We start from the raw sequence: 18,892 nt of genomic DNA, 5'->3' as shown, positions 1-18,892 counted from the left end.
CTTATAAACAGCCTTAAAGTCACTAGGCTTATAAACAGCCTTAAAGTCACCAGGCTTATACACAGCCTTAAAGACACCAGGCTTATACACAGCCTTAAAGTCACCCGGCTTATACACAGCCTTAAAGACACCAGGCTTATAAACAGCCTTACAGACACCAGGCTTATAAACAGCCTTAAAGACACCAGGCTTATAAACAGCCTTAAAGACACCAGGCTTATAAACAGCCTTACAGACACCAGGCCTATAAACAGCCTTACAGACACCAGGCTTATAAACAGCCTTACAGACACCAGGCTTATAAACAGCCTTACAGTCACCAGACTTATAAACAGCCTTACAGACACCAGCCTTATAAACAGCCTTACAGACACCAGGCTTATAAACAGGCTTAAAGTCACCAGACTTATAAACAGCCTTACAGACACCAGGCTTATGAACAGCCTTAAAGTCACCAGGCTTATAAACAGCCTTACAGACACCAGGCTTATAAACAGCCTTACAGACACCAGGCTTATAAACAGCCTTACAGACACCAGGCTTATAAACAGCCTTACAGACACCAGGCTTATAAACAGCCTTAAAGACACCAGGCTTATAAACAGCCTTACAGACACCAGGCTTATAAACAGTCTTAAAGACACCAGGCTTATAAACAGCCTTACAGACACCAGGCTTATAAACAGCCTTACAGACACCAGGCTTATAAACAGCCTTACAGACACCAGGCTTATAAACAGCCTTACAGACACCAGGCTTATAAACAGCCTTAAAGTCACCAGGCTTTCTCCTCAGCCCTCTGCTTAATCCCACACCTCATGCATTAATGCATCTACGCCTTCTCCTCGCCCAGTATGCACAGGATTCTAGAATTATCAGACACTGCGTTGTTTCTGGGGTAAAGTACCTGAAATCTAACACACTGACTGAGTCGGTTCTTTATTTACACATTTAGGTTCAGGTATAATAATAATAATTAATAAACGGTTTTATGCACACACACATACGCACACACACACACACACGCACAGATGAACACACGCACACACACACACACACGCAGATGAACACACGCACACACACACACACACGCACAGATGAACACACGCACACACACACACACACGCGCACACGCGCACACGCGCACACGCCTATGCCTGCAGCAGCCGAACAGTGTAAATATCACTAATACAACACAGCAGCAACACGTGCTTCACAATTCTATTATTAACCCAAGAATACGCAGCATTAAACCTGACTTCCATTGTTAGTTTCCCACAATGAATAAAATTATTACAGCTCACATGTGTTCCAGACGATTATAATTAAAGTACACGTACCAGGCAATAAATTACCCTGAGAGCTCTACTGCAAATAGGGGCAATACTTAAGTGCCTATTTAAAGCCCAGGGCTCTCTGATGGGGGATCTTTCATTGTTTAAAGGATCAATGAAGCCATTAATCAGGCCATTAATTAGAGCCGCAGCTCTGTCAGCGTCCTTTAGGACAGACGGGCGAGCCGTGCGCTCGCCATGAGATAAAACGCTTCTGCATCGACTCAGCCACTCTCAGGACCTGTGTGTGTGTGCGAGTGTGTGTGTGTGAGCGTGTGTGTGTGTGTGCGAGTGTGTGTGCGAGTGTGTGTGTGTGAGCGTGTGTGTGTGTGTGTGTGAGCTTGTGTGTGTGTGTGTGTGTGTGTGTGTGTGTGTGAGTGTGTGTGTGTGTGTGTGTGTGTGTGTGCGAGTGTGTGTGTGTGTGTGTGTGCGAGTGTGTGTGTGTGTGTGAGTGTGTGTGTGTGTGTGTGAGCTTGTGTGTGTGTGTATGTGAGTGTGTGTGTGTGTGAGCGTGTGTGTGTGTGTGCGAGTGTGTGTGTGTGTGTGTGTGTGTGTGTGTGTGTGTGAGTGTGTGTGTGTGTGAGTGTGTGTGTGTACTGTGTGTGTATGTGTGTGTGTGTGTGTGTGTGCGAGTGTGTGTGTGTGAGTGTGTGTGAGCTTGTGTGTGTGTGTATGTGAGTGTGTGTGTGTGTGTATGTTTATGCAGGTGTGTGTGTGTGTGTGTGTGCGTGTGTGTGAGTGTGTGTGTGTATGTGAGTGTGTGAGCTTGTGTGTGTGTGTGTTTATGCAGGTGTGTGTGTGTGTGTCTGTGTGTGTTTATGCAGGTGTGTGTGTGTGTGTGTCTGTGTGTGAGTGTGTGTGTGTGTGTGTATTTATGCAGGTGTGTGTGTGTGTGTGTGTGAGTGTGTGTGTGTGTGTGTGTGAGCTTGTGTGTGTGTGTATGTGAGTGTGTGTGTGTGTGTGTGTGTGTTATGCAGTGTGTGTGTGTGTGTCTGTGTGTGTTTATGCAGGTGTGTGTGTGTGTGTGTCTGTGTGTGAGTGTGTGTGTTTGTTTATGCAGGTGTGTGTGTGTGTGTCTGTGTGTGAGTGTGTGTATGTGTGTGTGTTTATGCAGGTGTGTGTGTGTGTGTGTGTGTGTGTGTGTGTTTATGCAGGTGTGTGTGTGTGTGTCTGTGTGTGAGAGTGTGTGAGTGTGTGTGAAAGTGTGTGTGTGTGTGTGTGTGTGTGTGTGCATGCTGCTCTTGTGTGGTCAGAGAGGGGCATAACGAGCTGGGCTGCAGGTGGTGTAAAAACCCATCTCACATTCTCTCCCTGATCTGGCCAGCATTTCATCAGCCTGGGCTGCGCATCCACAGACTCCGCTGCCTACAGTTCCACTCAAGTCTGAAGGAAAAACGGCCATTTGGAGTGGTTTATGGAAATATGGCGTTTTGAAGGGCGTTAGTTTTGTCATTATATATATGGTGACACCCAGACCATTCGCAGAAGCTTGGCTACGCTCGGCGATGATGAAACCGACACTTGGCATAAATCTATAAGTGGGTCAGGCAGAGGATGATGTCATCTATGCGTCATCCCTCCGGAGAAGAGGGCTGGCAGAGAAAGGGTATAATCTCAGCCCTGTGCATGTCATATTACCGCCTGTGCCCAATAAATAGGCCAGCATCGTCGGGCGCAAAACCTGCTTCCACAACCGTACCCTGTGTTTGTAAATAAAACATCCCAGAATTCTGGAAATAATTCATAGTAAGAGGCGGTTTCCATTTTAGTTACAGTTAAACGTGGATTCGGAAAAGGAGGAGGTATTCCTTTGGGGCGAACGCCGGGGTAATGTGGAAAAGCCCCGGGCCCAGAATCGTGGGGGATACTGGGATGTAACCTCTGGCCAAAATGTTGCTTTTATCACATTGCTTTTTTTTTTTTTTTTTTGTGAGAAGGACATTAAAAACATCTGATGTGTCTCCTAAAAATAACGGCAGGCTTAGGACAGGTCTTCCCCGGAAAGCGTTCACACGTAGTGACAGCGAGTGGGGCGAGCGGGGCGAGCGGGGTGGCCTCGGATGCTCCGGGTTCCGTACAGCGCTCCGTTCGGCAACGGCGGAAAAGTTCAGCAGAACTTCAGAACTTCAGTTAGAACTGCCTCTGAATGTGAGGACAAGGCTTGCCCAATCCCAGAGGAATTCCTCGGCACCTGACAGGGCATAAGAAGACTCTTATCTACACCCCCCCCCCCCAAAAAAAAGGTTTCCTCTCAATTTATGCCCTTGTCAGCAGTATATATACAGTGTATTTGTAAGCACTGGTGTGCTGCAGGGGGGCCCTGGGCCAGTGCTGCATGTTGGGCTTCAGTCCCATCCCTTTATAAATGTCCTCTAGGAGACCCTGTAATGTTAGAACTGTGCTCACAATACCACACGTCCGTCTATACCTCACACCCATACCTCACTGCCCCAATCCACCTGGACGGACATAATCAACACTCTGTCTCTCTCTCTCTTTCTTCTCTCTCTCCCTTTCTCTCTCCCTCCCTCCCTCTCTCCCTCCCTCCCTTTCTCTCCCCCCCTCGCCCCCCCCCCCAGTGTAGCGTTAAAGAGGAGACCCCCCCCGTCCCCCGTCCCCCGTCCCCCCCCTCCCCTCCTCGGTGTCTGACGGGTTCTGGCAGACTCTCGTACGGCCGGAGTCACGGCCCGCCGTGGGGAGATCTGTCGCCATGCCGACCGGACCGCACGCCGAACGTCTCGCGTTTTCTGCGGCTGGCTGATGAAGTTCTCATTATGAAATCCCCTCTGATTGGCCGAGCGGGGGGGTGGGGGGTGGGGGGTGGGTGGGGGGTGCAGAGACCTGACCGTTTTAGGCCGCACAGTGTCTCCACCCAGGAACCCCTCCCCCCACTCTCCGCCCCCCCCCAACCCCCCCCCCCCCCCCCGCCTCAGGCCTGTCGGATCCCCACCGCTGTTCCACATACCGCCGCTGCTGGGGTCTGTCTGAGGCGACAGCCTAACTCAGCCTGTCCGCGATAATTAGCCCGAGAGAGCAGCACAGCTGGACCGGCTCTGTCATCCAATCAGGAGGAGAAGGGCGGGGGGGGGGAGGGGGGGGGTGACGGACAGTAACGGTCGGACACCAGCAGTCCCGCCGCAGAGGATGTCATGACAGGATAATCAGCGCAATTTTAAGCCCTCCAACCGGCAGAGTTACACAGACCCCCTGCTACACGGACTCACTGCTATGTGATTTACACTCCGATACAACGGGCTTCAAGGCTGCGTGCGTTTAACTGTCTAAGGGCCAGAATTTCTCAGAGAGAAAAAGAGAAGCTAATTTCAAATCTCCGAACTGCGCGTCCTCCTCCCTGTTCTGAAACGAGCTCCTTAATTCGCCACCAGCTTGTTTCCCAATCCCTCACAACTCTGACCCAGACCACAGGTTATTTTAATCTTTCCGTTGATTTTAAAATAAATGGTTCCTATGGAAACCACTTTCAAAATGATGGGTCTTAAGGACCCCACATAGATCAGCCATCAAAGGGGGGATCAACCAATCAGTGAGCAGAAAGATTAGCTTCACAGCCACTTCATCAAGGCGTAAGCCACAGAGTGCAATATATTCTGTCACAAAGAATTTATATTATATATATATATATATATATATATATATATACACACTCCTGGGCAAAAAAATGGGCCAAGCCCAAAATGACAAAAAATTAAGCTTTTAATGGTCTTAACAACAAATCATTGGTCAGAAAATTAGCAAGAATTAAACAAATGCACTCCTGAGACCTCCTGTGCCACCATTTGCTTGTTTACATTTGCTGCAGTGAACTGTTTGGGGAAAAGCTAGAAATAAGGAAATTCACTTATACATTAGACAAATTAACAATGTCAAATAAAAGAGTCATGTTTTGTATTTTGTTGCATATCATTTGCATGCCATGACTTCCTTATGTCTGTGATCTATCAACATCATCAGAGTCTGGATATCATATTTTCAGGTTGTCCTTCAAGCGATACAAAAACTCTTTGCATTTGAATGGATCTCTGTGGGAATTGGGGGGTGGGACTAGATTCAGCTGTAAATTATGCTGATACAGTATGGAACACATTTGTTGGCTAAATGGCTTTAAGTCATCAAGGGTCCAAGGTATCAAATGAGCCTCAAACCACCGTGCTGCTGCCAGATATGCAGTAGATACTACGAGCATTGTTTCTCCTGATGAATTTTCCTGTTGAACTCAATTAAAAAAATATTCAGGAGAAACAATGCTTGTATACACACACACACACACACACACACACACACACACATATATATATATATATGCTAGGAACAAGTGGTGGAATATTAGAATATAACAACCTGACATTTTAGTGCAGGAATCTGCCTTTTAATGGACACTCAATCTCAATTAGCACCCGATGTACACACAGCGAGTTCTTCTGTACAGTCTCCCACTGCATCAATCATACCACTACCATCATCCCCACAGCGAGGGGGGGGGGGGGAGAGAGGAGAGAGAGAGAGGGGAAGAGAGAGAGAGAGAGGAGAGAGAGAGAGGGGGAGAGAGAGGGGGAGAGGAGAGAGAGAGAGAGAGAGAGAGAGGAGAGAGATAGAGAGAGAGGGGAGAGGAGAGAGAGAGAGAGAGAGAGGGGGAGAGGAGAGAGAGAGAGAGAGAGAGAGAGAGAGAGGGAGGAAGAAAGGGGGAGAGAGAGGGGGAGAGAGAGAGAGGGGGAGAGAGGGAGGAAGAAAGGGGGAGAGAGAGAGAGAGAAAGACAGAGAGAGAGAGATGGAGAGAGGGAGCAAACGACAGGACATAATTAATATACTGCCTGGGCTTTACTGCAGCTCAGCATCTTTCTGTCCGCGGGAGGAAATGAGTAATATTCACACGCGCTGCCCAGCTCCGCTCTCAGAGAGGGGCGCTCATGGTGAATCAGAGGGTCAAAAATATCCGGGATCTGCAAACTCCATTAAGGAGCTCCAACCCGCTGCCCACATGATGGATGGATTCAGGGATGCTTCCGCTTCTCTGAGAAAAATATTTATTTTTACGTTTTTAATATCTCACTACAGTTACGCAGATCTGAGGCCGTAGCACATCTCCACAGACGCAATTCAGGAACAAAATCCGACAATCAATCAATCAATCAATCAATCAATCAATCAATCAGACAATCAATTAATCAATCAATCAGACAATCTATCAATTAATCAATCAACCAATCGGTGTTACGCTGTGACACTGCAGGGGCTGGGGAATGCCATACCTGTTCTCCAGCCCCACTCAGGTTAGCTCACAGGTGTGCCATTAGCAAAGGCTGCCATCTCTCAGGCCATCTGTGCAGTGTCCTCACACACACCTCTGATATTCAACAGCCAATGAGCTACAGTGAGACAGGAGTGGCCATTCCACTGCTGACCAGAGGGGGCACTGTTTCCCAGAACCCAACATCCAATACCGTTACTACATCCGTGATGAAGGCCAAAACACATGGGTGACTTTCAAATTAAAAATACTTTTTAATTGCACAGAGAGAAGCATGCAATTTTCATTTTTAAAGGAAGATCATAATGTCGATTAATTCTTTCTTTAAAAAATATCGATCCCCCCCCCAACACCCCCCCCCCCCCACTACATCTTAAACTGTAGTGTAAGATGTGAATGACTACAACGCCCGAGAACTGGGCTGTGAGTATGTGTGTGTGTGTGTGTGTGTGTGCATGTGAGGTTGTACGAATAATCTAGCACCACTGTCACCTTTAACTGAAATCATTGTCAACAAGAAGGAAAGATGTGATTCAAAGCAGTGTGTTGCCATGCATGCTGGGAAGTCCCACAATCAAACCACCAGTAAAATGGACCTCTTACACACCTCCGATCGCATATCCGCCTGCCTGAGTGACATCCAGAGCTGGATGACCAAACACCAGCTCAAGCTCAACACAAACAAAACGGAACTTCTCCATATTCCTTCTCTTACCTCTCCCACTTCTCATCTCCCCATTTCTTTAGGAGACACTCCCCTACACCCTTCACAGAGTGCCCGAAATCTTGGAGTTGTGCTCGACAACAGGCTGTCACTCTCTGAGAATATCGCGGCAACCACCCGGTCGTGCAGGTTCATCCTATACAATATCCGCAGAATAAGACCACTCCTCACCAATTATTCCACACAGCTCCTGGTCCAGGCCATGATACTGTCACGTCTGGACTACTGCAACTCCCTCCTGGCTGGCCTCCCAGCATCAGCCACCAGACCCCTTCAGCTCATCCAGAATGCAGCAGCACGTCTGGTTTACAACCTCCCTCGTGACTCCCACGTCACTCCCCTCCTCATTTCCCTCCACTGGCTACCAGTGCAAGCTCGCATCCGGTTTAAGACACTGGTGCTTGCTTTCCAAGCAGTCAAGGGGTCAGCTCCTGGTTATCTGCAGAAGATGATCAGACCCTACAAGCCGGCCAGATCGCTCCGATCGGCTACTACAGGGCGGCTGATTCCTCCCCCTACACGAGCAGCAACAAGGTCTCGACTCTTTGCAGTTCTGGCCCCACGATGGTGGAACGATCTTCCAGTGGAGGTCAGAACAGCAGAGTGTCTGAGCACCTTCAAACGGAAACTCAAGACGCACCTCTTCTCTGTGTACCTCTCTCCTCTTCCCTAAACCCCCTCCCATAACTAAAAAAAAAAAAAGAAATTTTTTTTTATTTTTTTTATTTTGTTCAGACTATCTTGTTTCTCCTTATTGTATGCATCATAGTAAAGGCTTTTTATCTACATGTTGTTCAATGGACTTAAGCGGACTTGATCCTGAGTTTGGTTACTCTGTTGTAAGTCGCTCTGGATAAGAGCGTCAGCTAAATACCTATAATGTAATGTAATGTAACACAAACTGCGAAGTCAGAATGACTTCTTTCATCGAGCACCAAATGTAAGTGACCAATCAGGGGGGCAAGGCTAGGGGCCCTGAAAGCACACAAAAGACACACAAGGTCCTCCTAATATGAGAGAACTTATCCCAGCATGCCTCTGTCTGAATCACTGCCCACACATCAGGCCGTCTGAGAGGCACGCCACAGATTAGCGAGCTCCACACACGCTCTGAAAGCGCCTCACACACCCGCCACCTGCACATCCTCCTGTCCTCCTCTTTCCCTTTCACGATTTCACTCTCTCTCACTCCTTCCCTGTCTTTTCCTGTTCCCTTCTCTCCGTCTCCCCCCTTTTTCATTCTAAAGTACCTTAGGTCTAGTCCACTTTCGGTTTTTAACAATAACACAAAAAACATCAAAATTAAGTTTAGAATAGCAATAAACTAATATTGTTCCCTCCTGGTTCCTTTCCTCCTCCTCTCTCTTTCTCTCTCTTTTTCTTCCTCTCTCCATCTGTCTCCCCCATTATCCTGTGCTGTCGCCTGTCTTTTTCTTTGGTTTTCCTCATCTCTCTCTCTCTCTCTCTCTATCTCTCCCCCCTCTCTCTCTCTATTCTTTAGCCATGACTCTTCCCCCCTAATTGGTGGAGGAGCTGTAACTGCCACACGGTAGTGACTCAGGGCTAACACACAGCGATGGAAGGAAGGAGCGCATGTCAGTGGAGAGAGAGAGAGAGAGGGGGGAGAGAGAGAGAGAGAGGAGGAGGGAGAGAGAGAGAAAGAGAGAGAGGGAGAGAGAGAGATCACACACCGTTAACTGGAGCTTACAGAACATTTCAGTGTTACTTTGTATGAGAAGAGGAGCAGGGTGGGAGTCCGGGGGTGGGGGGGTGGGTGTGGGGGTGTGCGGGTGGGAGGGGGGGCGGGCGGTGTTAAGGCCTCTAATTATACGAGGACCTCGTCTTGCTCACATCAGGAGCCGCTAATCTCCTGAGTCTTTCCCCCCTTCCAGCTTCATCACAGATGAGGAACCCGAGAAAAAGAAGTCATTTTTAAACTTAAATAAAATTATATTTTTTAACTTTATCTCCCTGCCCCCCCTCCCCCTCCCTCTCCCCCTCCCTCCGCTTTCATCAGTGAAGTCATCAAATATCAGCATATCAGATCAAGCCTCTGTCCTTTTATGAGCTCCTTTAATATTTTTATTTTTATTTTGTTATTTTTGTTCAGCGAAATGAACACTTACTGATTGCAAATGGCCCCTATGTGTGCCTTCTTAGTGATAACACTCTTTTCTATTCCTGAGATGAACACTGATGCTCTCCACTTCTGTAATCTACTCTGGATGAGAGCACATACTAGGTGCTAAATATATATATATATATATATATATATATATATATATGTGATAATTTAAGTTTAGTGGCTCAACACTGAACACTTGGCAAAAGAAGTCCAGACACCTTTTGTTTGTGAACATTGTTTGACACTTATTGCCATGGAAACCAACTGAATGAAGCCTAAATTAATCTCTCTTTAGGTTGGAGAAATTAGACTGAGCAGTAGGACTATGACATTTTTAAGGGGGCAGTTCACCCAAAAATAAAATTAAAATCATTTTCAAGTGCACTATCTATCCATCCAGATAGTTTAGTTGAGATTTGACTATATATATATTTCTAGATATGCACTGAAGCTCACCCTGACAGAATGGACCACAACATGTGTGTAGCTTTTATGGTCTCAAAGCGGAAAAAGGTCACGTTCTAAAAATTCAACAACAATGTTGATTTCCAAATTCCAATGGTAATTTACGAACATCCACAGAGCTTAATTTGTGCATGGTTTCAATGAAAACTACTTTCTACAAAGTACAGTAGGCCAACTGCATATATCCATGCAAAGTTTCAACCACAGCAAACCAGTACTCTGTTGTTTTGAAACAGGCCTCCGGTGGCTGACACTGTAAAGATACTCGTTCTGAAACCATAGCGTGAGCCCTGGGCTGGGCGTTCAAAGGAAATCAGGGATAAAATATATTTCAAAAAAAATGTTTAAACTTTGTTTCAACTTTGTCTGGTATCTGTTAAGATCTAGTGCATGGATGGGCTCTATGGTCTGGTATCTGTTAAGGCTCTGTTCTAGTGCATGGATGGGCTCTATGGTCTGGTATCTGTTAAGGCTCTGTTCTAGTGCATGGATGGGCTCTATGGTATCTGTTAGGGCTGGGCTGGGAGGAGTGGAGGTGCATGGATGGGCTCTATGGTATCTGTTAGGGCTGGGCTGGGAGGGGTGGAGGTGCATGGATGGGCTCTATGGTATCTGTTAGGGCTGGGCTGGGAGGGGTGGAGGTGCAAAGCTCAGAGACACACAGCCTTTCACTCGCACTCCATTTCTGCTGCGGTTTCAGATGCAGAGAATACGACATCAGCACTCTGCTTTCATTCTGCATTTGGGTCACGATCATTTCTCATCCTTTTTCTCCTCTGACACACCCAGGGAAATATTTCCTTTTGCAAAGTGCCCAAAAATATTTGAGAGAAAATTATTTTGATATGATTAAAAATAATAAATGATTTCAAAACGTTTTTCATTATTTATAGGTCTGTGATTGGCTCCGATGTGCCGCACCCTCAGGTATGACACCTTTGCCTTATATACATCAGTCTCTGATTTTACTCAAGACCAGGGTGTGGCAGTTGGGTCACTTGGATGCTGATCAGTTCTCACAAAGCTAATGAACAAGCTGTTGGAAACAACGGGCATCAGAAAGACTCAGACGGGGGACGGGGGGGCTGGGACTGGAAGGGGGACGGGCTGGGACAGGGAGGGGGTGGGACAGGGAGGGGGGACAGAGCTGGGACAGGGAGGGGGGACAGGGCTGGGATGGGAAGGGGGGACAGGGCTGGGATGGGAAGGGGGGACAGAGCTGGGATGGGAGGGGGGACAGAGCTGGGACAGGGAGCGGGGACAGGGGTGGGACAGGGAGGGGGGATGGGGCTGCGACAGGGAGGGGGGACGGGGGTGTAGCACACAGTGTTGTCCTGGATTCAGAAATCCTCTTTAACTTTGACCTGCCAGCAAATGCATTCGGCACAGTCCTCCATCACAGACAGACTTGCTGAGTTAATTCTGGCCCTGGATGAAGTCAAACTGTGTTTGCAAAGGGAACAGCACACTAAGTCATGGTCAAGGCGTTTTTTCAGGGGGTTGGTTTAGGGGGGGGGTTCTCCATCCAGTAATGAGGAGCCACCATGGGGGACTCGTGGTTTGTGCATGTTTTTGGAATGGGGGTGGGGGGGGGGGCGGTGTTCACACCAATCAGACAGAAGTGAGTGTGTCAGCGGGGGCCTGTCTGCCTATGCAACCTCATCAAGTGCGTCTGACGAGGGGGGAGGGGGGGGGGCACACTCACGCCATCATCCTTACCGCCCACCGCTTTCTAAACCAGCTGATTAAGATGATTAAAAGTTGAAGAGTTGGAGGGGAAAGAACTGCAGGACTGAGGGGCCTCTGATATGAAAGCTCTCGCGGTGCCCCAACATGGCAACTGCCGCTTTGCTGGACAACCGCACACCGCCCCTGAATCTGACACAACCGCACACCGCCCCTGAATCTGACACAACCGCACACCAACCCTGAATCTGACACAACCGCACACCGCCCCTGAATCTGAGGATCCCAGCGCACTGGAACTGGGGTTAACACAGCAATCAATGCTCTAAATTCAGGGGCTGAACACAGGAATCAATGCTTTAAATTCAGGAGGTTAACACAGCAACTAGTGCTCTAAATTCAGGGATTTAACACAGGAATCAACGCTCTAAATTCAGGGGCTGAACACAGCAATCAACGCTCTAAATTCAGGGGCTGAACACAGCAACCAACGCTCTAAATTCAGGGGTTTAACAGAAATCAACACTCTAAATTCAGGGAAAATGACATAGAATATCAATGCTGTGAAATCAGGGGCTTTGAGATTTTAGGTTTGAGCACTGACACATAAATAGCGTGAGAAAAAAAATTCTGTTGTCAGGTTTGAATGAAGGTCGGAACATCCCAAATTCAGCAAGAAAACGGGCCTGCAGGGGGTGCCGCTGAGCCAAGAAGACACACCTGAGATGCATCCCACAAGCAGGAGGAGAGGCACACCTTTCACATCGTCAAAATGATTTTACTGGTTACCAAATAAAGCATGAAAAAGCAGCATGCCACTGCAGTGAACCCCCGTGCCACCCCCGCCCTGTCAGCGCCACCCCCCCCCCCCGCCCCCCCCGCCCCCGCCCCCGACACGGCACGGCGAGGGGGTGCCACAGGAAGGGAAGCGAACGCCTGGGTAACTGTGACAGCAGCCACATCAGGAGATAATAGTGTGCGAGAAACAGCAAGAAACTGAAGAGAAAAAATTCTGTGCGAAGGAGAGAGAGAGAGAGAGAGAGAGAGAGAGAGAAGAAAGAAGGAGAGAGAGAGGGAGAAGAAGATAGGCCAGAGGGAGGACAAGGAGGAGGAGGAGGAGGAGGAGCAGGAAAGACAGTTAGCAATCTTGGCCATGTCCTCAGGGATCGCTTATCTTTAGAAGAGCATCACTGAGTTGATAATCCAGCTCTTAAACCCCCCCTCCCCCTGCCCCCCCCCCAGATCTCTGTAAGCTCCCTGGGGACTGAGCATTGCTACCTGTCACCCTGTCAGCCTCCTGTAGCTGTGCCTGGGGGGCGAGGGGGGGGGGGGGGTGGTCGGTGGGTGACTGACACTACACCCATCTCAGAAGTCACCTTTCTAGGGTGAGAATCTTAATGAGATGGGGGGGGGGCTCTGGGAGAGACGGGGGCAGGCAGGGGGTGTGGAGGGGGGCAGGCTGGGTGTGGAGGGGGGTGGGCGGGGTGAGGATTTGTGACAGATGGGGCAAAGTGGAGAGCTGACAGGACTCTGCCGATGTGCTGTCAGATTATTTTGGGAAATTTATTACATGACATATATTTTTTTTTAAAAGAGACTTTATCTCTGACATCCTGTGACATAACAACAAACCTGAAGAGAGAGAGGGAGGGGAGAGAGAGAGAGAGAGAGAGAGAAAGAGAAAAAAGAGAAAGAGAGAGAGCGCAAATCACAAAGCACGTACGCGTAACGACTTTGATGTTGATGGTCTATCAAACTGTGCACATCTACGGTGCGTTTGCCTTTTTTTCCATCCACTGTGACTTCAGGAAAGGAACAGCCAGCCACAGCCGTTACTGTGTGGTTTGGGCAGGCGGTGGAGGACAGGCTGGTTTGGGCAGGCGGTGGAGGACAGGCTGGTTTGGGCAGGCGGTGGAGGACAGGCTGGTTGGGGCAGGCGGTGGAGGACAGGCTGGTTTGGGCAGGCGGTGGAGGACAGGCTGGTTTGGGCAGGTGGTGGAGGACAGGCTGGTTGGGGCAGGCGGTGGAGGACAGGCTGGTTGGGGCAGGCGGTGGAGGACAGGCTGGTTGGGGCAGGCGGTGGACGACAGGCTGGTCTGGGCAGGCGGTGGAGGACAGGCTGGTTGGGGCAGGCGGTGGAGGACAGGCTGGTTGGGGCAGGCGGTGGACGACAGGCTGGTCTGGGCAGGCGGTGGAGGACAGGCTGGTTGGGGCAGGCGGTGGACGACAGGCTGGTCTGGGCAGGCGGTGGAGGACAGGCTGGTTGGGGCAGGCGGTGGAGGACAGGCTGGTTGGGGCAGGCGGTGGACGACAGGCTGGTCTGGGCAGGCGGTGGAGGACAGGCTGGTTGGGGCAGGCGGTGGAGGACAGGCTGGTTGGGGCAGGCGGTGGAGGACAGGCTGGTTGGGGCAGGCGGTGGAGGACAGGCTGGTTGGGGCAGGCGGTGGAGGACAGGCTGGTTGGGGCAGGCGGTGGAGGACAGGCTGGTTGGGGCAGGCGGTGGAGGACAGGCTGGTTGGGGCAGGCGGTGGAGGACAGGCTGGTTGGGGCAGGCGGTGGAGGACAGGCTGGTTGGGGCAGGCGGTGGAGGACAGGCTGGTTGGGGCAGGCGGTGGAGGACAGGCTGGTTGGGGCAGGCGGTGGAGGACAGGCTGGTTGGGGCAGGCGGTGGAGGACAGGCTGGTTGGGGCAGGCGGTGGAGGACAGGCTGGTTGGGGCAGGCGGTGGAGGACAGGCTGGTTGGGGCAGGCGGTGGAGGACAGGCTGGTTGGGGCAGGCGGTGGAGGACAGGCTGGTTTGGGCAGGCGGTGGACAATGGGCTGGTCTGGGCTGTCAGACAGACACGGTCTCCCGATCACTGGGCCGAGGGCGCTGGAAGTAAAGGTACGAGCCTCGGGAGCGACGCGCGTCACGCTAACGAAACGCAGGACCCGCCGCGCGTCACCTTCAGGAGGACGGAGCAGAGACTCAGACTGCGGCTCGCACCAGCCAGGCCACACAGGAGCCCCGGGAAGGGACTTATTATTCAGCACCACGTAGGGATATGCTCCATCAATACAGGATCATCACACAGATATGCACACACACACATGCACACACGCACACACACTCACACACACACGTGCACACACACTCACACACAGACACACACATGCACGCACACACATGTGCACACACACTCACACACAGACACACACATGCACACACACACCTACTAGGACACACATGCACGTACGCGCATATGAACTATGAGGGGAATATCGGGCCCATGTTTAAAAACAGAAGAAGCTAAATCCGGAAAATAAACTGTGGAAATGAAAGGCAGATAAACGATATGATGCTCCTGTGTGAATGGAAGCCTGAAAAATGCCCCTCCATCCTAATGCCCAAACACGCCCCACCCCGTGTGAAAAATGCCCCCTCCATCCTAATGCCCAAACACGCCCCACCCCGTGTGAAAAACGCCCCTCCATCCTAATGCCCAAACACACCCCACCCCGTGTGAAAAATGCCCCTCCATCCTAATGCCCAAACACGCCCCACCCCGTGTGAAAAATGCCCCCTCCATCCTAATTCCCAAACACGCCCCACCCCGTGTGAAAAATGCCCCCTCCATCCTAATGCCCAAACACGCCCCACCCCGTGTGAAAAATGCCCCTCCATCCTAATGGCCAAACACGCCCCACCCCGTGTGAAAAATGCCCCCTCCATCCTAATGCCCAAACACGTCCCACCCCGTGTGAAAAATGCCCCTCCATCCTAATGGCCAAACACGCCCACCCCGTGTGAAAAATGCCCCCTCCATCCTAATGCCCAAACACGCCCCACCCCGTGTGAAAAATGCCCCCTCCATCCTAATGCCCAAACACGCCCCACCCCGTGTGAAAAATGCCCCCTCCATCCTAATGCCCAAACACGCCCCACCCCGTGTGAAAAACGCCCCCTCCATCCTAATGGCCAAACACGCCCCACCCCGTGTGAAAAATGCCCCCTCCATCCTAATGCCCAAACACGCCCCACCCCGTGTGAAAAATGCCCCCTCCATCCTAATGGCCAAACACGCCCCACCCCGTGTGAAAAATGCCCCCTCCATCCTAATGCCCAAACACGCCCCACCCCGTGTGAAAAATGCCCCCTCCATCCTAATGGCCAAACACACCCCACCCTGCGGTACCCAGCATGCACTGGAACAGAAAGGGTTCGGATGAATCACCCACCGTCCACAGACATGCGTGATTCACGCAGACATTGCTGGGCTCTCAAACTTCAATCCAGTCCAGCTTTATTTATACAGCGATTTTCACAATGACGCTTCGCAGAGGAAATATAAAAGAAAACTGGGCAAAAAAAAACCTCAGCTCCCAACAAAGCAAACAATTCAGCTAAAAAAAATATTTTTTAAAAAGTTCCCAGCGGGAATAAAAACCCTCAAACAAAGGCAAGAAAAAAAACTCCCTGAAGAAATCTCGGGAGGAACCCAGCTATGGAGGGGGAGCCCATCCTCCACCTGCCGGCCTGGTGTAATGGTCAAGACAGAAGGAATGGTAACACAAATATAATGGGGGACGTAGCAGAGCAAGTGATAACATGAGCTGGCCAGGTTACAGTCAGGTAGTTAAATCAGCAGAGAGGTGTGCAGTAATTATGCTATTCAGAGGAGCGTGGTGATGTGTCTGGGCCTCCACGCTGCATTGTGGAACCAGGCCTTGCACCAGGAGGGGGACACCTGAAAGCGGACTGATGGGTGACAGGTGTGTGGATGTGATAATTCCACCTACATGTGAAGTGTGTGTCTGTCGGACAGACGTTCTATTTCTACGCAATCTTAATGGTTAAATGCAGAGGACGAATTTCACTGTATGTACATGTATATGCACGTGACAAATAAAGCCTTCTTCTCTTCTTTGGGTGTGGATGCAGGTATCTGGGTTGCAGAGCAGCACGTTTCAGCGCTGTGTGTTTAAGCACCCTCTGGCAGGGGGCTGACCTGCACTGGCACTGGCAGGGGGATGACCTGCACTGACAGGGGGCTGACCTGCGCTGGCACTGGCAGGGGGCTGACCTGCACTGGCACTGGCAGGGGGCTGACCTGCACTGGCACTGGCAGGGCGCTGACCTGCGCTGACAGGGGGCTGACCTGCGCTGACAGGGGGCTGACCTGCGCTGGCACTGGCAGGGCGCTGACCTGCACTGGCTCTGGCAGGGGGCTGACCTGCACTGGCACTGGCAGGGGGCTGACCTGCACTGGCAATGGCAGGGGGCTGACCTGCACTGGCAGGGGGCTGACCTGCGCTGGCAGGGGGCTGACCTGCACTGGCACTGGCAGGGGGATGACTTGTTCTGCCAGGGGGATGACCTGCGCTGACAGGGGGCTGACCTGTTCTGCCAGGGGGCTGACCTGCACTGGCAGGGGGATGACCTGCGCTGACAGGGGGCTGACCTGTTCTGGCAGAGGGATGACCTGCTCTGGCAGGGGGATGACCTGCGCTGACAGGGGACTGACCTGCGCTGGCACTGGCAGGGGGCTGACCTGCGCTGACAGGGGGCTGACCTGTTCTGGCAGAGGGATGACCTGCTCTGGCAGGGGGATGACCTGCGCTGGCAGAGGGATGACCTGCTCTGGCAGGGGGATGACCTGCGCTGATCACGGCGCAGACGGCGGGGTGTGATGTTAGCGGTAACCGCCCGCCAGTCCGCCGCGCCGAAGGCATCTGCATGCACCGCGATCGGTGGCCAGGCGTGACAGCCCGCCACACCGAGGCACGCTCACCCAGCAACGCGGCGGCGACCTTGAGCATCGCCCCAAGGGCGAGGGCGGGAGGGGGGGCGGGAGGGGGTGCCAGAGCGCCGTGATTAATGTCCCCCAGCCGGGCGGCCCAAATCCCCCGGCATCGTCTGAGCAGACAGAGGGGGGGGAGCTCCGCGCCCCCCGGCGACCTCTGGCGTCGCGGTGATCATTAATGATTAGGGCTCCTGTAGAGCCCGCCGCCGGGCCGCTAGCTCCAGCTCCGTGCGGCTAACACCGGCAGCCCTGCTGAGTGCGAGGCGCTAATTAGACCCGTACGCTCCGCTCAGACCCTCTCAGCGCGCCCTGCGTCAGCATGACAGCGCAGCCGGACACAAACCACCCACCAGCCGGCCACAAACCACCCGCCAACCGGCCACAAACCACCCACAAACCACCCGCAAACCTCCCACAAACCACCCGCAAACCAGCCGCCAGCCGGCCACAAACCACCCGCCAACCACCCGCCAACCAGCCGCAAACCACCCGCCAGCCGGCCACAAACCACCCGCAAACCAGCCACAAACCACCCCCCAACCGGCCACAAACCTGCCGCCAACCGGCCACAAACCACCCGCAAACCAGCCACAAACCACCCGCAAACCAGCCACAAACCACCCGCCAACCAGCCACAAACCACCCGCAAACCGGCCACAAACCAGCCGCCAGCCGGCCGCAAAACACCCGCAAACCAGCCACAAACCACCCACAAACCAACCACAAACCACCTGCCAGCCGGCCACAAACCAGCCACAAACCACCCGCCAACCGGCCACAAACCACCCGCCAACCGGCCACAAACCACCCGCCAACCGGCCACAAACCACCCGCAAACCAGCCGCAAACCGGCCACAAACCAGCCGCAAAACACCCGCAAACCAGCCACAAACCACCTGCCAGCCGGCCACAAACCAGCCACAAACCACCCGCCAACCAGCCACAAACCACCCGCCAACCGGCCACAAACCACCCGCAAACCACCCGCAAACCAGCCACAAACCACCCGCCAACCAGCCGCAAACCACCCGCCAACCAGCCACAAACCACCCTCCAACCAGCCACAAACCACTCGCCAACCAGCCACAAACCAGCCACAAACCAGCCCCGGGGGCGGGGGGCGGGATAAGGCAATGACCACCTGTTCATCCATGAGCGAGTGAGCGAGCGAGCGATTCAATGCGAGGAGGATCGCGAGAGGAAGCATAGCTCGTGGAAATGCTGCTCACGGTTATGGAATGTCCTCCTTCATTAAGCGACACAGCACACAGTGGTGATGCTAAGTGAATTAGCATTTATTACAACTAGTACAAATCCTACATCAGGGATTCCTTTTTTAAATACAAACATTTACAGCTGTCATCCACCTAAGCCTGAATTGTTTTCCCAATACTGTCTGTTGTTGTTCGATGTCAGTAAATGGTATCGTTTCCAGCCAAGCTGTTGTCTGCTCAATTTTTGGAAAGTACTCAAGCAGGGCAGGAGGCAATGTTACCCTTTACTGGAGGCG

Source organism: Anguilla rostrata, chromosome 11 (genome assembly GCF_018555375.3).
Source record: "Anguilla rostrata isolate EN2019 chromosome 11, ASM1855537v3, whole genome shotgun sequence".
NCBI classification, from domain to species: domain Eukaryota; kingdom Metazoa; phylum Chordata; class Actinopteri; order Anguilliformes; family Anguillidae; genus Anguilla; species Anguilla rostrata.
Note: the sequence above shows the minus strand (reverse complement) of the source record.